Source organism: Ambystoma mexicanum, chromosome 10 (genome assembly GCF_040938575.1).
Source record: "Ambystoma mexicanum isolate Mex_15411 chromosome 10, UKY_AmexF1_1, whole genome shotgun sequence".
In the NCBI taxonomy this organism is placed as follows: Eukaryota; Metazoa; Chordata; class Amphibia; order Caudata; family Ambystomatidae; genus Ambystoma; species Ambystoma mexicanum.
Window position 1 is genome coordinate 1,695,704,824 of NC_090932.1, and position 14,139 is coordinate 1,695,718,962.

Here is a 14,139-nt window from a genome sequence, read left to right on the forward strand (position 1 = left end):
GCATCTTTGACGGGGAAAGCCTCGACCCATTTGCTAAAAGCACAAATGATAACAAGAACATATTTCAAGTTATTACATCGCTCCATTTCAATAAAATCAAGGTGAATGGTTTCAAAGGGGACAGAGGGGGGCCCGAAACTTCCCCTTGGAGTCACTGTCCCTTTACCCACATTGTGCTGCAGGCAAATCATACAATTCTGAACATATCTTTTTGCAGTTTCCAAAATTTTATCATTCACCCAAACCTGCTGTAATATCTTCGCAATTTGCTGCGCACACACATGTGTTGGACCGTGTGCCATCGTGACCATTGCTAATACATAAGAATCAGGAAGCAACCATTTCCCGTCAGATGCGTCCACCCAACACCCTTCGTCATCCAATTTCCCCATGCCTTCAGCCCATTTCCTAGATTCTTCAACAGAGGCATCAGTCTGAATATCTCGCACAGACCCAATGCCTTCATCTATTATACAACCATCTCTCACTTCCCTCGAGGTATACATGTCTGTGCTAAGGTCTGTGGCTGTTTGTCTAGCTATCGAATCTGCAAAGGCATTTCCTCTGCCCACATCGTCTATGACCTTGCGATGTGCTGCACATTTCATGATCGCTAGTTGTTCAGGGAGTGAGAGCGCTAAAAGTAGTTGTACTATTAAGGGACCATGCTGAATCTTGGTCCCGTGTGAGGTCAGAAACCCTCTTTCCGACCACAGTTTTCCGAAGTTGTGAGCCACCCCAAAGGCGTACTGACTATCCGTATAAATGTTAACTCTATGCCCTTGGGAGAGCTCACAAGCGCGGGTCAACGCTATAATCTCTGCGGCCTGCGCGGAGTTATGCGGAATCCTTTTAGTTTCTACGATCTTGTTCAAAGTAGTAACTGCATAAGCAGCTGTAGATGTGCCATTCGGAAGTTTAAAACAGGAGCCATCACAAAACAGCTCCCCTTCCGCATTCTCCAAAGGAGTATCTGAGAGGTCTATTCTGCCCTTTGTTTCTTGTTCGGTGGCATACAGGCAGTCATGTGATCCGTCATCGCCGCAAGCAGTAGTTTGCGGGAGAGGCAAAAGTTCAGCCGGATTGAGAACACAACACTTTTTAATTTGGATATGAGGAGCAAATAGAACTAATTTGTACCTGGTCAACCGGGCAGAAGTAAGGTGTTGTGTTTGAGTTTTATTCAATAGAATATCGACAGAGTGAGGCACCATCAAAATTAAATCGTGGCCTAGGACCATCCCCTCACTCTGTTTTACAGACGCAGCGGCAGCAGCAACAGCGCGCAGACATCGCGGCAAAGCGCATGCAACAGGATCGAGGGCGGAGGAATAATAGCCGCACGGCCTATTCTTCCCTCCATGTTCCTGCGTTAACACAGACAAAGCACATCCATTACATTCATGCACAAACAACACAAAGGCCTTATCGTAATTTGGTGTACCCAGAACCGGTGCTGAACACAGCGCGGCTTTGAGAAGCTCAAATGATCGTTGATGTTCCGATTCCCATGGCAGTGGCAGAGAAATGCCCTTCTTCGTCAAAGCCAACATCGGTTTTACCACTAGGGCAAAGTTCGGGATCCACAGTCTACAGTAGGACGCCATCCCTATCAGGGCTCTGACTTCCTTCTGTGTTTTTGGGACAGACATGCCAGAAATGTGTTTTATTCGTTCAGGTGTCAATCTTCTCCCCTCCTTTGACAGGAGGTAGCCTAGATAGGCAACCTCCTGGCAACAATATTGAAATTTCTTAAGTGAAGCTTTGTGACCATTTTCAGCTAAATGAACAAGCAACAATATAGTGCCTTCTTTACAAGCTTTCTCAGAGTCTGCAGCCAAGAGCAAATCGTCTACATATTGAAGCAGCGTGCAAGTAGGTGGCAATTCAAGGGTGTCGAGCTGCTCTTTTAAGGCTCTACTATAGATACTAGGACTTTCAGTATACCCTTGAGGTGCCCTTGTGAATGTAAACGAGCGTCCCCCCAAGGTGAACGCAAACAAATACCTGCTCTCCTCATGTATCGGAATACTAAAGAAGGCGTTTTTCAAATCTACGACACTAAAGTGTGTAGCCGTAGCAGGGATCATTGTTAAGATCGGTGTTACATCAGGCACGATTGGAAATTGTGGGGCTACCACCCGGTTAATAGCACGAAGATCTATTATAAACCGGTACGGAATTGCGTTGTCGCCTTTCTTATATACTGGCAAGATCGGGCTATTACATAAGCTACCTGTAATCTCTTCGATCACTCCACGATGTACAAAATCGGAGACAATGCATTTCAGAGCGCGCTCTCCTTCAATTGAAATTTTATATTGCGGAATGCGCGGTAGCTTAACCCCATGTTTCAATATTATCTTAACGGGGTCAATGTGCAATATCCCGACATCATTGTCGTCTATTGCCCACAAACATTCTGGGACAATGTCAAATTCGGGAGGTAGAGGTCGGGTCAAGTATTGGGAGTTAAAGGGTTGCTGTGGTGAAACTGTTAATCTTATTCCGTCAGGGGAACAATGAATCACTGCATTCAGTTTCTTCAACAAATTCAACCCCAGCAAATTTTCTCCACAGTTTGAAGTAAGAAGAAAAGGGCACTGGTCTGTAAAAGGACCCAAAGAAACGGATACCGGCGCAGAAACCGGACAAACAGTTGGTATACCAGAGAACCCTATAGAGACGTTTGTTTGCCCTGACAGTGGGATGTTTGGAACCCTCGAATGGTCGATGGAGCACTTTTGTGCTCCAGTGTCGATCAAGAACTGATGTTTCCTATTCCCCACCAATAATTCAACATAGGGGCCCTCCTGAATAACGGGAATAGGTAAAGGTTCCAAACGCTGCTTCGGGCAATCCTAATAAGACAGAACTTCATCAAAGGGAAGTTCCTCAGAAAGATAGGCGGCGGAAGGGTGATCAAATATATTTCTCGAGTCCATACTCAGAGTCTGATTTTCCCGTGAAAAAGGTTGCTGGAGATCTTGTAGAAGCTGACCCCTATCAGGGCCCCCTGCTCCAGGGCGGCCCCGTGGTCGCCTACCCATTCCTCCGAATGTGCCTCCTGACCTCTGACGGAGGGCAGGGCACTGTGCTCGCCAGTGACCTTCCTGGCGGCAATAAGCACACTGATTAATATTTATAGAATTTGGAGGGGTATTTCCTCTTGGAATGTACTGACCTCTAGTCTGTGTCGTACCTCCTCTGGGGTTTCTGACAATTTGCTGCAACAATACCTTAGTCTTTAGGTCACCCCTCCTTTTTTCGATTTTCTCGTTTTCATTATTAACCCGATTCCCGTAATACTGAGCCATATGCAGGACCTCTGACTGAGATTTTGCCTGCCAAGCGCTCTCTGAGGACATAATTTGTGACTGGATGTCGGGCAACAATCCACGCACAAATTTGTCCACAAACAACCTCTTCCCCGACTCTGTACCTAAATCCTGTCCACTGAAGTCGGAGAACACCTGTTCGAATCTATTAAAGAATTCAGTAGTACCTTCAGTTTTCCCTTGGACGCAGGCCGTAAGCTTGTCCCAAATAATCCATTTTTCCGGAATTATAGTTTTTAATTTGGCAACTATTCTATCGGGTAAAGTGAGTATTACCTGGGGTGGTTTCTCACCAGCTGGTCGTTCCCCATCTATTCTAGTCAGGTTTACCCATGTATCCCCTAACCCCGGCACATCATCTATTGTTCGTACCTGTTTCCATACATCAACAGGCAAAAGCACTGGAAACAATAAATCTATGTCACTTAAGGTGAACACAGAAGATTGCAAAACGGATTCTATTTCTTTATAAAATCCTGTCGGGTTCTTCCTGATATCAGGAACTGATTGTCTAATCGTGTTCACTTCCTGTCGAGAGAACGGGACGTGAACAAACTGTGATACGTAATGTGCAGGGATATCCACCGCGGCAGTACCAGCCGCCGCGTTGGCGGGGATTTCTACTTTTGGGACAAGGGTCGGAGGGACCTCTCTCATAGGCAACTGAGATATAGGGACCTCCGACCGCTTACTAAGTAATAAGGCCAAATCGAGCGCTAAAGCAGCTGTAGAAGTGTCGGGCGAAAAAGCTCTTTTACAAATACCTAATAACTCTGTGGGGCAACCAACCTTCTTCCTTATACATTCCTCCTGTAAGTGCTGTACCATTACTTGGATTACCTTTCTTTGCATCTCTACCGTGTATTGACTATATGTGTCATATACCTCATCTGGCGGTATCGATGAATCCGAGATCCATCGAATCGCGTCTTTGGTACAAATTCGTACTTCCTCAGGTGCTGAACTTCGGCACGAAAGGAACCGTTTCTGCACATATATCCTATCGTCTTCATCATCCTCGTTTTGTAACCTTTCAAAATCCCTTCTAAACTCAAACAACCTATCAACATGCCCATATACCTTCTGCTCTGTATCCCTCGAGAGTGCCAAAGCGTTCAGATCTCTCACCCCTTGTGGGAGATCCGAAGTCTGCAATCTACCCCACATTACACCTAAATGAATCCCCAGTCCTTCAATAAAAACGTTTTTCTCGGGAAAATCGTGCAAATTAGATAATGTCGAAAGTACATCAGTTTGATCACCTTTTTCCATGCAATGTTTAGCCCAAGCAAATAGTTCCTGTTTCCTGCCCGCAGGAACAGTACTACGAGTCACAATTTTCGACCCTGCACCGGGATCTGATTTAGTGAACACGGGACTCCCCAGAATCGGAGGTGTAGGTGAACCTAACAAGGGTGCAGGGGAAAGAGGTAATGTAATAGACGAAATAGACAGAGGAGCGACAACCAAAGAACTAGGGGCAGTAGGCTGCGCAGGAGGAGTAGGAATAACGATAGGAGCAATAGCAGGAACGAGCAAGGTGCCCATAACGGGAGCATACGGAGGTGGCGCTGAAGAATCAGGCCTCCGTTCGTTTAATATTTTCTCAATAAACTCCTCGGAAACATGGAAATCTTTAGAGGGGTACATTTTCTGGACTCCGAGCGAGAAAGCTCTGTCCATCTTCTGGGTTTCATCTAATCGTTTTTCTTTGTCATACAACAATGCCTTTTCGGCATTCGTTTTATGACGTCGTGCATGTTTATCCCTACTTTTAAGCTGCCGTAATGCTTCCTTTTTCCAATTTTGTAACACATCAAAGGCTGCTGGCCTAGCCTTCTTTTTAAGCAAGATCGACTCTAAGTATTCAATACGGGGGATCTCAAAGCTACCATTGATTGGCCACTGAAATTCGGAGGCATTTCTGGTCTGTCTGTGCCAAATGTCATTAAATACAATACTACCAATGCCATACTTACAGTACATAGTACACGCCGGCGACCCCTCCTGTGGTGCCAGACGGCTAAATTCCAAAGATTGTCGATCGCTGCGGAACAGAACCCTAAAGCAGCTAGACAATTTCCCAGGCATTTCTCAAAGAATTGGTGTTACCTGGTCCAATAATTGTGTCTGCAGATACAATACGCCAAATTCAAATTGTCAGGGTTAAATTAAGAGCCGGGTCACGACTACACCTGACCAAACCTAAGGAGGACCGTACGGTTTACAAAGGACTTCAACTAACGAATTTTACCTGCGTTCGGTGGTTTCGGCAAATCTGCCCGCCTCAGAATTGGACCCTCGTCAAGATGCCGTGTCAGACCGCACGACTATCGCCCAAGGATCGGATCGTGCAGCGCTGCCGAGGTATCGCGTCTCGATCGGTCGGGCCCGCAGAATCACACCGTCCGATCCCGATTCGATAGTCTGCGTCAACCTTCAATGATCCGGCATCAATCTTGAGGGTCCCTATTCGGGCGCCAACTGTGGAAACAGAGAAATTGACATGAGGCCGGGAAGCCCAAAAGGAAACACACCAACACAGGTTACAAAGGACATACAAAGCGCTTTATTTCAAAGTTACAAAGTTACCAAAGTCAATTGACATGCGAATAGCTATTCGGCCCTCTGACTAACACACGAACCTTCAACGTTAGGTTCGCACTGAAAGTGGGAGAGACCGATCATCGGGATGCTTGGGTTTTTATACATTTTGTACTGCATTGGCCAGCCCTCTTGCAAGTTAACCATTCTTGGAACCATGGCTAGGGTTCGTAGCCAGGTCGAACACACAATTTCCATATATTAGATCAGTTCTGCTGATACGGTTACATATTTACACATAGGTTAAAGAGAGGACAGGGTCTTAGTTCATGACCCTAACAAGTAGCCTGCGGACATATTATTCATTCACGTGTGCGGAGGTCACCATGGCCGAAGTCTTACTCGAAATGTCATTCGGCCTCCATTTTGTGATTCGGGGTGACTTCCACACTGCAAGAGTACCTAAAATGGCGGCTAGATCCAAGATGGCGGCTTACACGATACATTAAGGTCAAGACCTTGCCGCGGAACCTATGTACATAGTATTCTTTAGACAGCTTGGCGTAGGCCAACATACATTTAAACAATGCGATTGGGGTCACAATATTATATTGATTTCCACACTGTGGCTGCTAATGACCGTGGCTAATTCTTGGTGTGCGGGGTGGCAGCGTGCTCTGGAGCCTCAGCACCGGGCCTTCCCAGGCTGGGCACCTTGTCTACCCTCCTGTGTGGCTCACCCGAGCCCAGCTCCACAATCAATCTATGGAATTCCACGTGCTAATGCTCAAAGAAGGGGAACAAAGACAGGATCACAGGCAGGGACGTCATTTCACCAAAATGCCAGCTGTAGCGGAAGTGACAACACACGGCCCTTGGCCCCTGATGACATCACAAGAAGCAATGTAATTTGACCCTGCCCCCAAGTGACATCACAGGAAGTGATGGCAAACGAGCATCAGATTTTTTAGATGCATCTAGGACCTGTATTTCCAGCTGCTCTCATTTCAGCCAGATATAAGAACCGAGGAACAGAGGTAGGCGTGATTTGTCCACGATTACACATTTGGGGAACGCCATTTTCCAGGTTCGACGTGGGGTCTAAATGTAAACATACATAATTCGGTATTTTATACAGGGTAATAACCAGAATCTGTAATGCAGGCTACAGCTAGTGTATGAAACATCCAAAGATCAATGGACACAGAAGTACGCGTTATCTGTGGCGTTGCTGAGTTAAACAGGCCAAAAAAACACTGACCTGGGGAGGCGCGCGCGCTGCTGTTAACCCAGCAGAAAAATGCTGCAGGAGCAAGGCCTGAAAATTAAATCATTGACCAGGATTTAGTATCAACAAATGTATAAATGATTCCGCTAACACTACGATAGAAACCTATTAGACTGGTCTGCGTGCACAGAGGGCAGTGCACCTGATAATGTTATTTTTGCTGGAGTATAATACCTTGGAATGTTTCTTTCAATATACCCAAGACCCCCCCCCATAGTTTGTATTATCTAAGCGTAATACTGGGTGTCAGAGGATTTTTAGAAAAAAACACCATTTCATGTAATATCATTGGTGCACACATAAATTCATTGTACCACAAAATTATTTCAAATTGAAAACACCCATGAGTGCTTCTCACCCGGGGACTCACTGGCAGACTTCAAGGCATGCACTGCATACTACCCCTTTGTCAGACCCAGTGTTGCCCAATGGCGTAGCACATAATTTGGCAGCATCCCTGCGAGCCATGCTGTGGGGCCCCCGCCCAAGCTCCTTAATAAAGCACAGGGCACACCACACCCGGGCCGTTCCAGACCACCACGTGTGCACAATGTCCATGATGACTATGCCACTGCAGGGGCATGCACTGCTGCAAGTAAAAGAAGTAAACATGTTTTTCAATCAAAGCTTAAATCTTTGACGTAACATAGAGCAAAGGGGGGGGTGCCTGGTCCACAAATATACCAGCCACCAGCAATGGCTGGTGAGTTGTGTTTTTGGAGGGTGTATTTGCCATACGCATGTGATTGTCACTGAACATAGCGAGGGAGCCCGAACTAATGAAAATGGGTTGGGCGGCGCCGGGGGAATTCTTCTCCCTCTTCAGAGTAAATATTTTGAATAATGGGTTATAATGGTCATTACAAAGTACACCTTCTGGGAAAATGTTGTTAAACGGCCACCAATCGGTTGTGTAGGGGGTAGGGTAAATCATGAAAAGAAGTACAATACATGCAAGTCACCAAAAGTGCACAGGGCATTACCCAAAGCATTATCATGCCGGTCCCTGCAATATATGCCAGTATAAAAAACATGTGAATGCTGTCTGTGCCCATAAATGTCCATGCTGGCTACACCAACATATTCTAGCATTCCCATATAAGACCATACTTATGCTCGCTTTAAGACGTTTTCCTTTAGTATCATTACTGGCACTGCTGTGGGGCTCTGCCAATATATGCCAGTACTTCTTGTAAAGACTGGAGGGGGGTTAGCATTGGACTCTAGTGACCCGCCTTGGCATTGGTTCTGCTGCTATGGCTTAGCATTGGACTCTAGTGCTCTGCCTTGGTTCTGCTGCTATGGCTTAGCATTGGACTCTAGTGCCCTGCCTTGGCATTGGTTCTGCTGCTGCTATGGCTTAGCATTGGACTCTAGTGACCCGCCTTGGCATTGGTTCTGCTGCTGCTATGGCTTAGCATTGGACTCTAGTGCCCCGCCTTGGCTTTGGTTCTGCTGCTATGGCTTAGCATTGGACTCTAGTGCCCCACCGGGGCATTGGTTCTGCTGCTATGGCTTAGCATTGGACTCTAGAACCCCGCCATGGCATTTGGCTCTGATGCCATGGTTCATTCCCATTCCTCAGGCCAACACAGACTGGACCCTGGTTGCATTGGCCCCTACTCTGTGCCTGTCCCCATTAGTTAGGTTAGAGCTACAGTGCATGTGCAATAGTTCAGTATGAAACCACAGTGCCACACACAGCATGGATGGCATCATGGCATGGGGTACACACGCAGTATGAAGCCTCAGTGCCACAACACAGCATGGATGACATCATGGCTTGGTGCAAGACCTCGGTATGAAGCCACACTGCCACGGGTTAGCACAGACAACATGGTGTGGTGCAACAGCTAAGAATAAAGCCATGGTACCACTGATCAGCCCCACAATTCAGCACCACAGACTCACTCCTGGATACTCAGAGGATCGATGTTCCAAGAATCAGTGAATGTTCTCTAAGCATGATTTGCTGGCATTAGGATGGTGGTCAAGGGTTCATCGAATGAGGCATAATTACTTTTGTCGGCTAGGTGGGTGGGGAAAAGGGCAAAGCAGGTCTGTTTCCATTACATATGAAGAAATGCATCAGACACCAAAGTGCTGCCCCAGGGTTCAAAGGGGTTTCCAAGAACCAAACAAAACAACACAGTTCGTAGTGAACAAAGAAAGATCTGATCTCCCACCCCCACCGCATCTGCCAGCTTTTCGACTAACTTTCAGCAGGCTTAAAAGTGGGTGGATATTTCCCTCAACCATTGGCATCATAGGACTACATCAGTGGTTTGAGTTGACGGTGCAGAGGAGCATGGCTACATTAGCTTAGGACATGTCATCATGCCACAATATTTGTTGCCTTACATTGACACTCAGTGGCTTAACACAAAATGTGAGAGCCACCCTGTGATTTTGTCATGTTGTTTTGCCCTTATCACAAGTAAAAAATGCAATGCCAAAGTAAGGAAATATCTTCTTGCTGCCTACACAAATGACCCTCTCCAAATGAATAACACTCATGTGGACTTTGCTCATAACACCAGTAATAAACCAAAGACTCAGCAAGAACACATCATCTCCTTGCTGACTGCACACATACTCCCTCTACCTTCTCAGCCTGTCAGAACAGCCATAATGTTGTCGATGCCCTTAATTGCAGTAAACAAGCCATGCCTGAGTACAAGAAAATCATATCCTTGCTCACCAGAAACATATTCCTTTACACCCCCCACTATTTAAGAACACTCATCTTGATTCATATGGCCTGAACACTAGTAAGAAGCCATGCCTCAGTTAGAAAACATAATCTCCTTGCTGGCTGCACGCAATACCCCCCAATCCTGACCATGTAAGACACACATCTCATTTGCCCTTAACACCAATGAAAATGCAATGCTAGAGTAAGGAAACGTTCCCTGGCGGACTGCAGAAATGCTACATCCAATGAAAGAAATATGCCCTTAAATCTAGTAAAATGCCATGCCCCAGTTAAAAAAGATCATCTCCTTGCTGGCTGCACAAAATACCTCCCAATCCTGACCATGTAAGATACACATCACATTTGCCTTTAACACCAGCAGAAAATGCAATGCTAGAGTAAGGAAACATTCCCTGGATGACTGCAGAAATGTTCCCCCCAGTGTAGGAAATGTGCCGTTAACACTAGTAAAAAGCCATGCCACCTTTAGAAAACATCATGTCCTTGCTGGCTGTACAAAATACTTCCCCTCCCCCCATCCAGACCATGCAAGACACACATCACATTTGCCCTTAACACCAGCAGAAAATGCTATGCTAGAGTAAGGAAAGATTCTCGGACTGACTGCAGACATGTTCCCCCCAGTGTAAGAAATGTGCCCTTAACACTAGTAACAAGCCATGCCTCCATTAGAAAACATCATCCCCTTGCTGGCTGCACACAATACCCCCAAATCCTGACCATGTAAGACACACATCACGTTTGCCCTTAAAACCAGCAGAAAATGCAATGCTAGAGTACAGAAACATTCCCTGGCTGACTGCAGAAATGCTCTACCCAATGTAAGAACAAACATAATATTGACCAGGTAATGGAAGTTAAAGGCCATGCCGCAGTAGCAAAATGCCACAAGCTGCCTGCCCCATTGACAAACGTCGCACCAATCCCCCATTCATATAATAACACACATCAACTTGGCTTTGCCCAAAAATGCCAGAACACGCCATGTCACTTTAAGAAAACGGTAATGTCCCATTGTTTCCGTGGCCCCAGTCTCACATACACACACAGTCATACTCACTCATCCACCAGTCACTCACCCATACATCTTCTCTCATTCAATCATTAACATGCACACCCAGAACAAGCACACTGCATTCTCATTCACACGTGCGCTCACACCCATACACAGAGACCATGCACACTGAATGCTCACTCATACACGTATGTACACAGACACACCCTTGCATGCACACACAGACACCCACATACCCATCCAACACCCCTAAACTCACGCATGCCTACTACGCACATGCAAGATCTGCTTTTCTACTCTGCCTGTTTCCTGCACAGCCCTGGACTCGGTGCTGCTCTCCACTCCAGGCAGAGGCGTCGCTAGGAGGAGGTCTGTGGGGCTATTGCCCTGGGTCTTTTGGTTGTAGCCCCAGATAGAAACATAGGGGCTACAACCAAAAGGCTAGCTAGCCCTGAGTGACAGTCCCAACATTAGCATAGCCCCAGATCTTTTCCAGACCTAGCAACACCCCTGACTCTAGGCCTTTGGTGGTGGTTGCCACGCTCCATGCAGACAGGAAGTAGGAAGAGTGTATTGGTTCCTGTCACGTGCAGGGGAGCTGGAATCGCTAGCTCGGACTAAAGGCACACATTATTTCTCAGAGTGCTGAGGGCACCCCGGGGACAGTTCTGGCAGTCTTAGTCTGCAACGCCTGCTGGCTGGAGCCTGTACCCTGCATTGCCTGTGTTGCGCAATGCACGTATGCCCTGCCTTGGCTTGCCCCATGCACTGCCATGCAATCCATTTGCCCTTCTACTTAAAATGGCCGATCAGATTTTTTGGTGAAATGGAGGGTAACTGTAGTCTCCCTAAAAGACAGAACCTACATTCTAACGTGCCTCTCCTCAGACCTTGATCCGAGTGCTTGCCAATTAGCCCTGGTTTATGGGTCAATCGAAAGACCAGTGTTGCAGGATGCAGCGTGCTATCTGCTTTCATTATCTAATGTCAGACATTGATTTTGGTAAAAAATATGTCGGCATTGATTTTGTTGTTTTTGATAGTGCTGCTGGGAATTGAGTCTGTCGTGTACAAGTGTACGCATTCCCGCGCCATCACTGATTAGGACGCGGCCTATCCGTCCCCATTGCGGACCCTGATCTGGGGCCCGGGGCTCTGGAGGACAAGCCGCCATGGTCACATGTCCTGAAGATGTGTCATGTGAAAGCCGCCTAAACATCTCGTATTGTCCCTTCAAATAAGATACAGAACTGAGCCCATCAGCCCCGGGTCAGCGGGAGGCAATTTAGGGAAAGTCGGAACCCGAATATAGAGACAGCCAGAATTAAGAGACATCCAGAGTGTGTGCTAATCAAAGACAGCTGGAGTGATGTTTAGCGACCCCCTGTTCTGCAGTTAACTGTCAGCGGGACACAGACAGAATTTAACATTAAGTGACAGGATCAGAGTTCATTTTAAGACAAAGGTTGGTGAAGTTTAGAGAGACTCTGAGCCAGAGTTTAGAGACAGATGGAGCCAGAATGTTAAGATAAACAGAGGCCGAGCTTAGAGACAGTTGAAGCACAATGCAGACGCCAGAATGTATAGGCAGGAAGCAATAACACCTGAACTTGAGGTTACCTGGAACATGCGCTTGGATTTACTTGAGGCAAGAATTCAGAGGCAGTCAATAAATAGAGACAGAATTTAGAGTCCACACAAGCTAGAATTAAGAGACGGAATTTAGAGACAAACAGTAGAATTCAAATGTATAAAAGTGGCGCTTTTGAGACTGAGGGACACAGCTTATACACAGCCAGGACCAGCAGACCAGCAAACTGACGGAACAGCTGCCGGACAGCAAAACCCAGTGTTACAAGGGTGCAGGGACCTGGTGCACTCTAAGTCTAACCGTCTCAAGCGACCACAAGCTCTCATTTTGGCTTACTGCACAAAAACCCAGACTCATTTAAAAGTGGAAAAGGTCGCTTTAATGTGACAGGCCAAAGATTACAATCATAACGCATAACTGGCTCCATGGCCTAACAAACTAAATGGCTATTTAAACAATCAATTAAATAACTTAAACATTTCCCATTTTCCCCCAACAATTAAATAATTAAATAACCCATTTCCTCCCTAATGATCCCTTGGATCCTACCGAATCCTTGCCCCTTTTCCAGGCGTCCCGCTTTTTTCCCAGGGGCCATGCCCCTCCAGGCTCAATACCTGATCCACCGGGGTGACCTGCTTGTGCAAGCAGCGCCACCCCCTCCTTTCCCGTGTCATTCCCCCATTGTGCTTCCCCCCCCCCACATCAAAAGGGGCCATGCCCCCGGCACCCCGTACCTTTTTGACCCCTTGAACTCCCCTCTACACCAAACTCCTCTTACCTGAGACCTGCAGCCAGCCTGACCTGCCACATCAGCAACAATATTACATATAACTTTCCCGATGCCCTGTCCTGTCACACCAAGCCACCAACCCCACCCTCTTAACCGACCCCCAACCATAAACCCCCCCCTCTTCCTCATCATCCCCTGCCCCAAGACCCCCCCATTAAAAATAAATTCCTTAAACAAAATGAAGGGGAGGGAGGGCGGGACAATCGACAAGTCCTAACCGTCGCCTGTCTCCCGAACCTTCCCTGAGCCCTTAAGTACCCCGGGAAACAGGCGCTCTACCCCCCGCGGCCACTCGCTGGCCGAGTGCAGCGCCAAAATACTCCCCGGGGGGAAACGCTTCGCGTTCCCCCCGGGGCCCCCCTTTTGGCTTACTGCACAAAAACCCAGACTCATTTAAAAGTGGAAAAGGTCGCTTTAATGTGACAGGCCAAAGCTTACAATCATAACGCATAACTGGCTCCATGGCCTAACAAACTAAATGGCTATTTAAACAATCAATTAAATAACTTAAACATTTCCCATTTTCCCCCAACAATTAAATAATTAAATAACCCATTTCCTCCCTAATGATCCCTTGGATCCTACCGAATCCTTGCCCCTTTTCCAGGCGTCCCGCTTTTTTCCCAGGGGCCATGCCCCTCCAGGCTCAATACCTGATCCACCGGGGTGACCTGCTTGTGCAAGCAGCGCCACCCCCTCCTTTCCCGTGTCATTCCCCCATTGTGCTTCCCCCCCCCCACATCAAAAGGGGCCATGCCCCCGGCACCAGAAAAACCCTCCCCCGAGGAGTTCTTTCTGCCCCACCCCCCCCCAAACTTTTCTACCTCAAACTTTTTACCCAGTCTCCCAGCCCA

At 47.1% G+C, this 14,139-nt stretch overlaps 1 protein-coding gene across 1 annotated transcript in view; it reads left to right on the top strand.

Moving 5' to 3' along the window:
• Nucleotides 1-14,139, top strand: part of TMEM132C (transmembrane protein 132C) — a 1,669,387-nt gene that overhangs the window by 139,250 nt on the left and 1,515,998 nt on the right. The gene's annotated exons all lie outside the window — the stretch shown is intronic.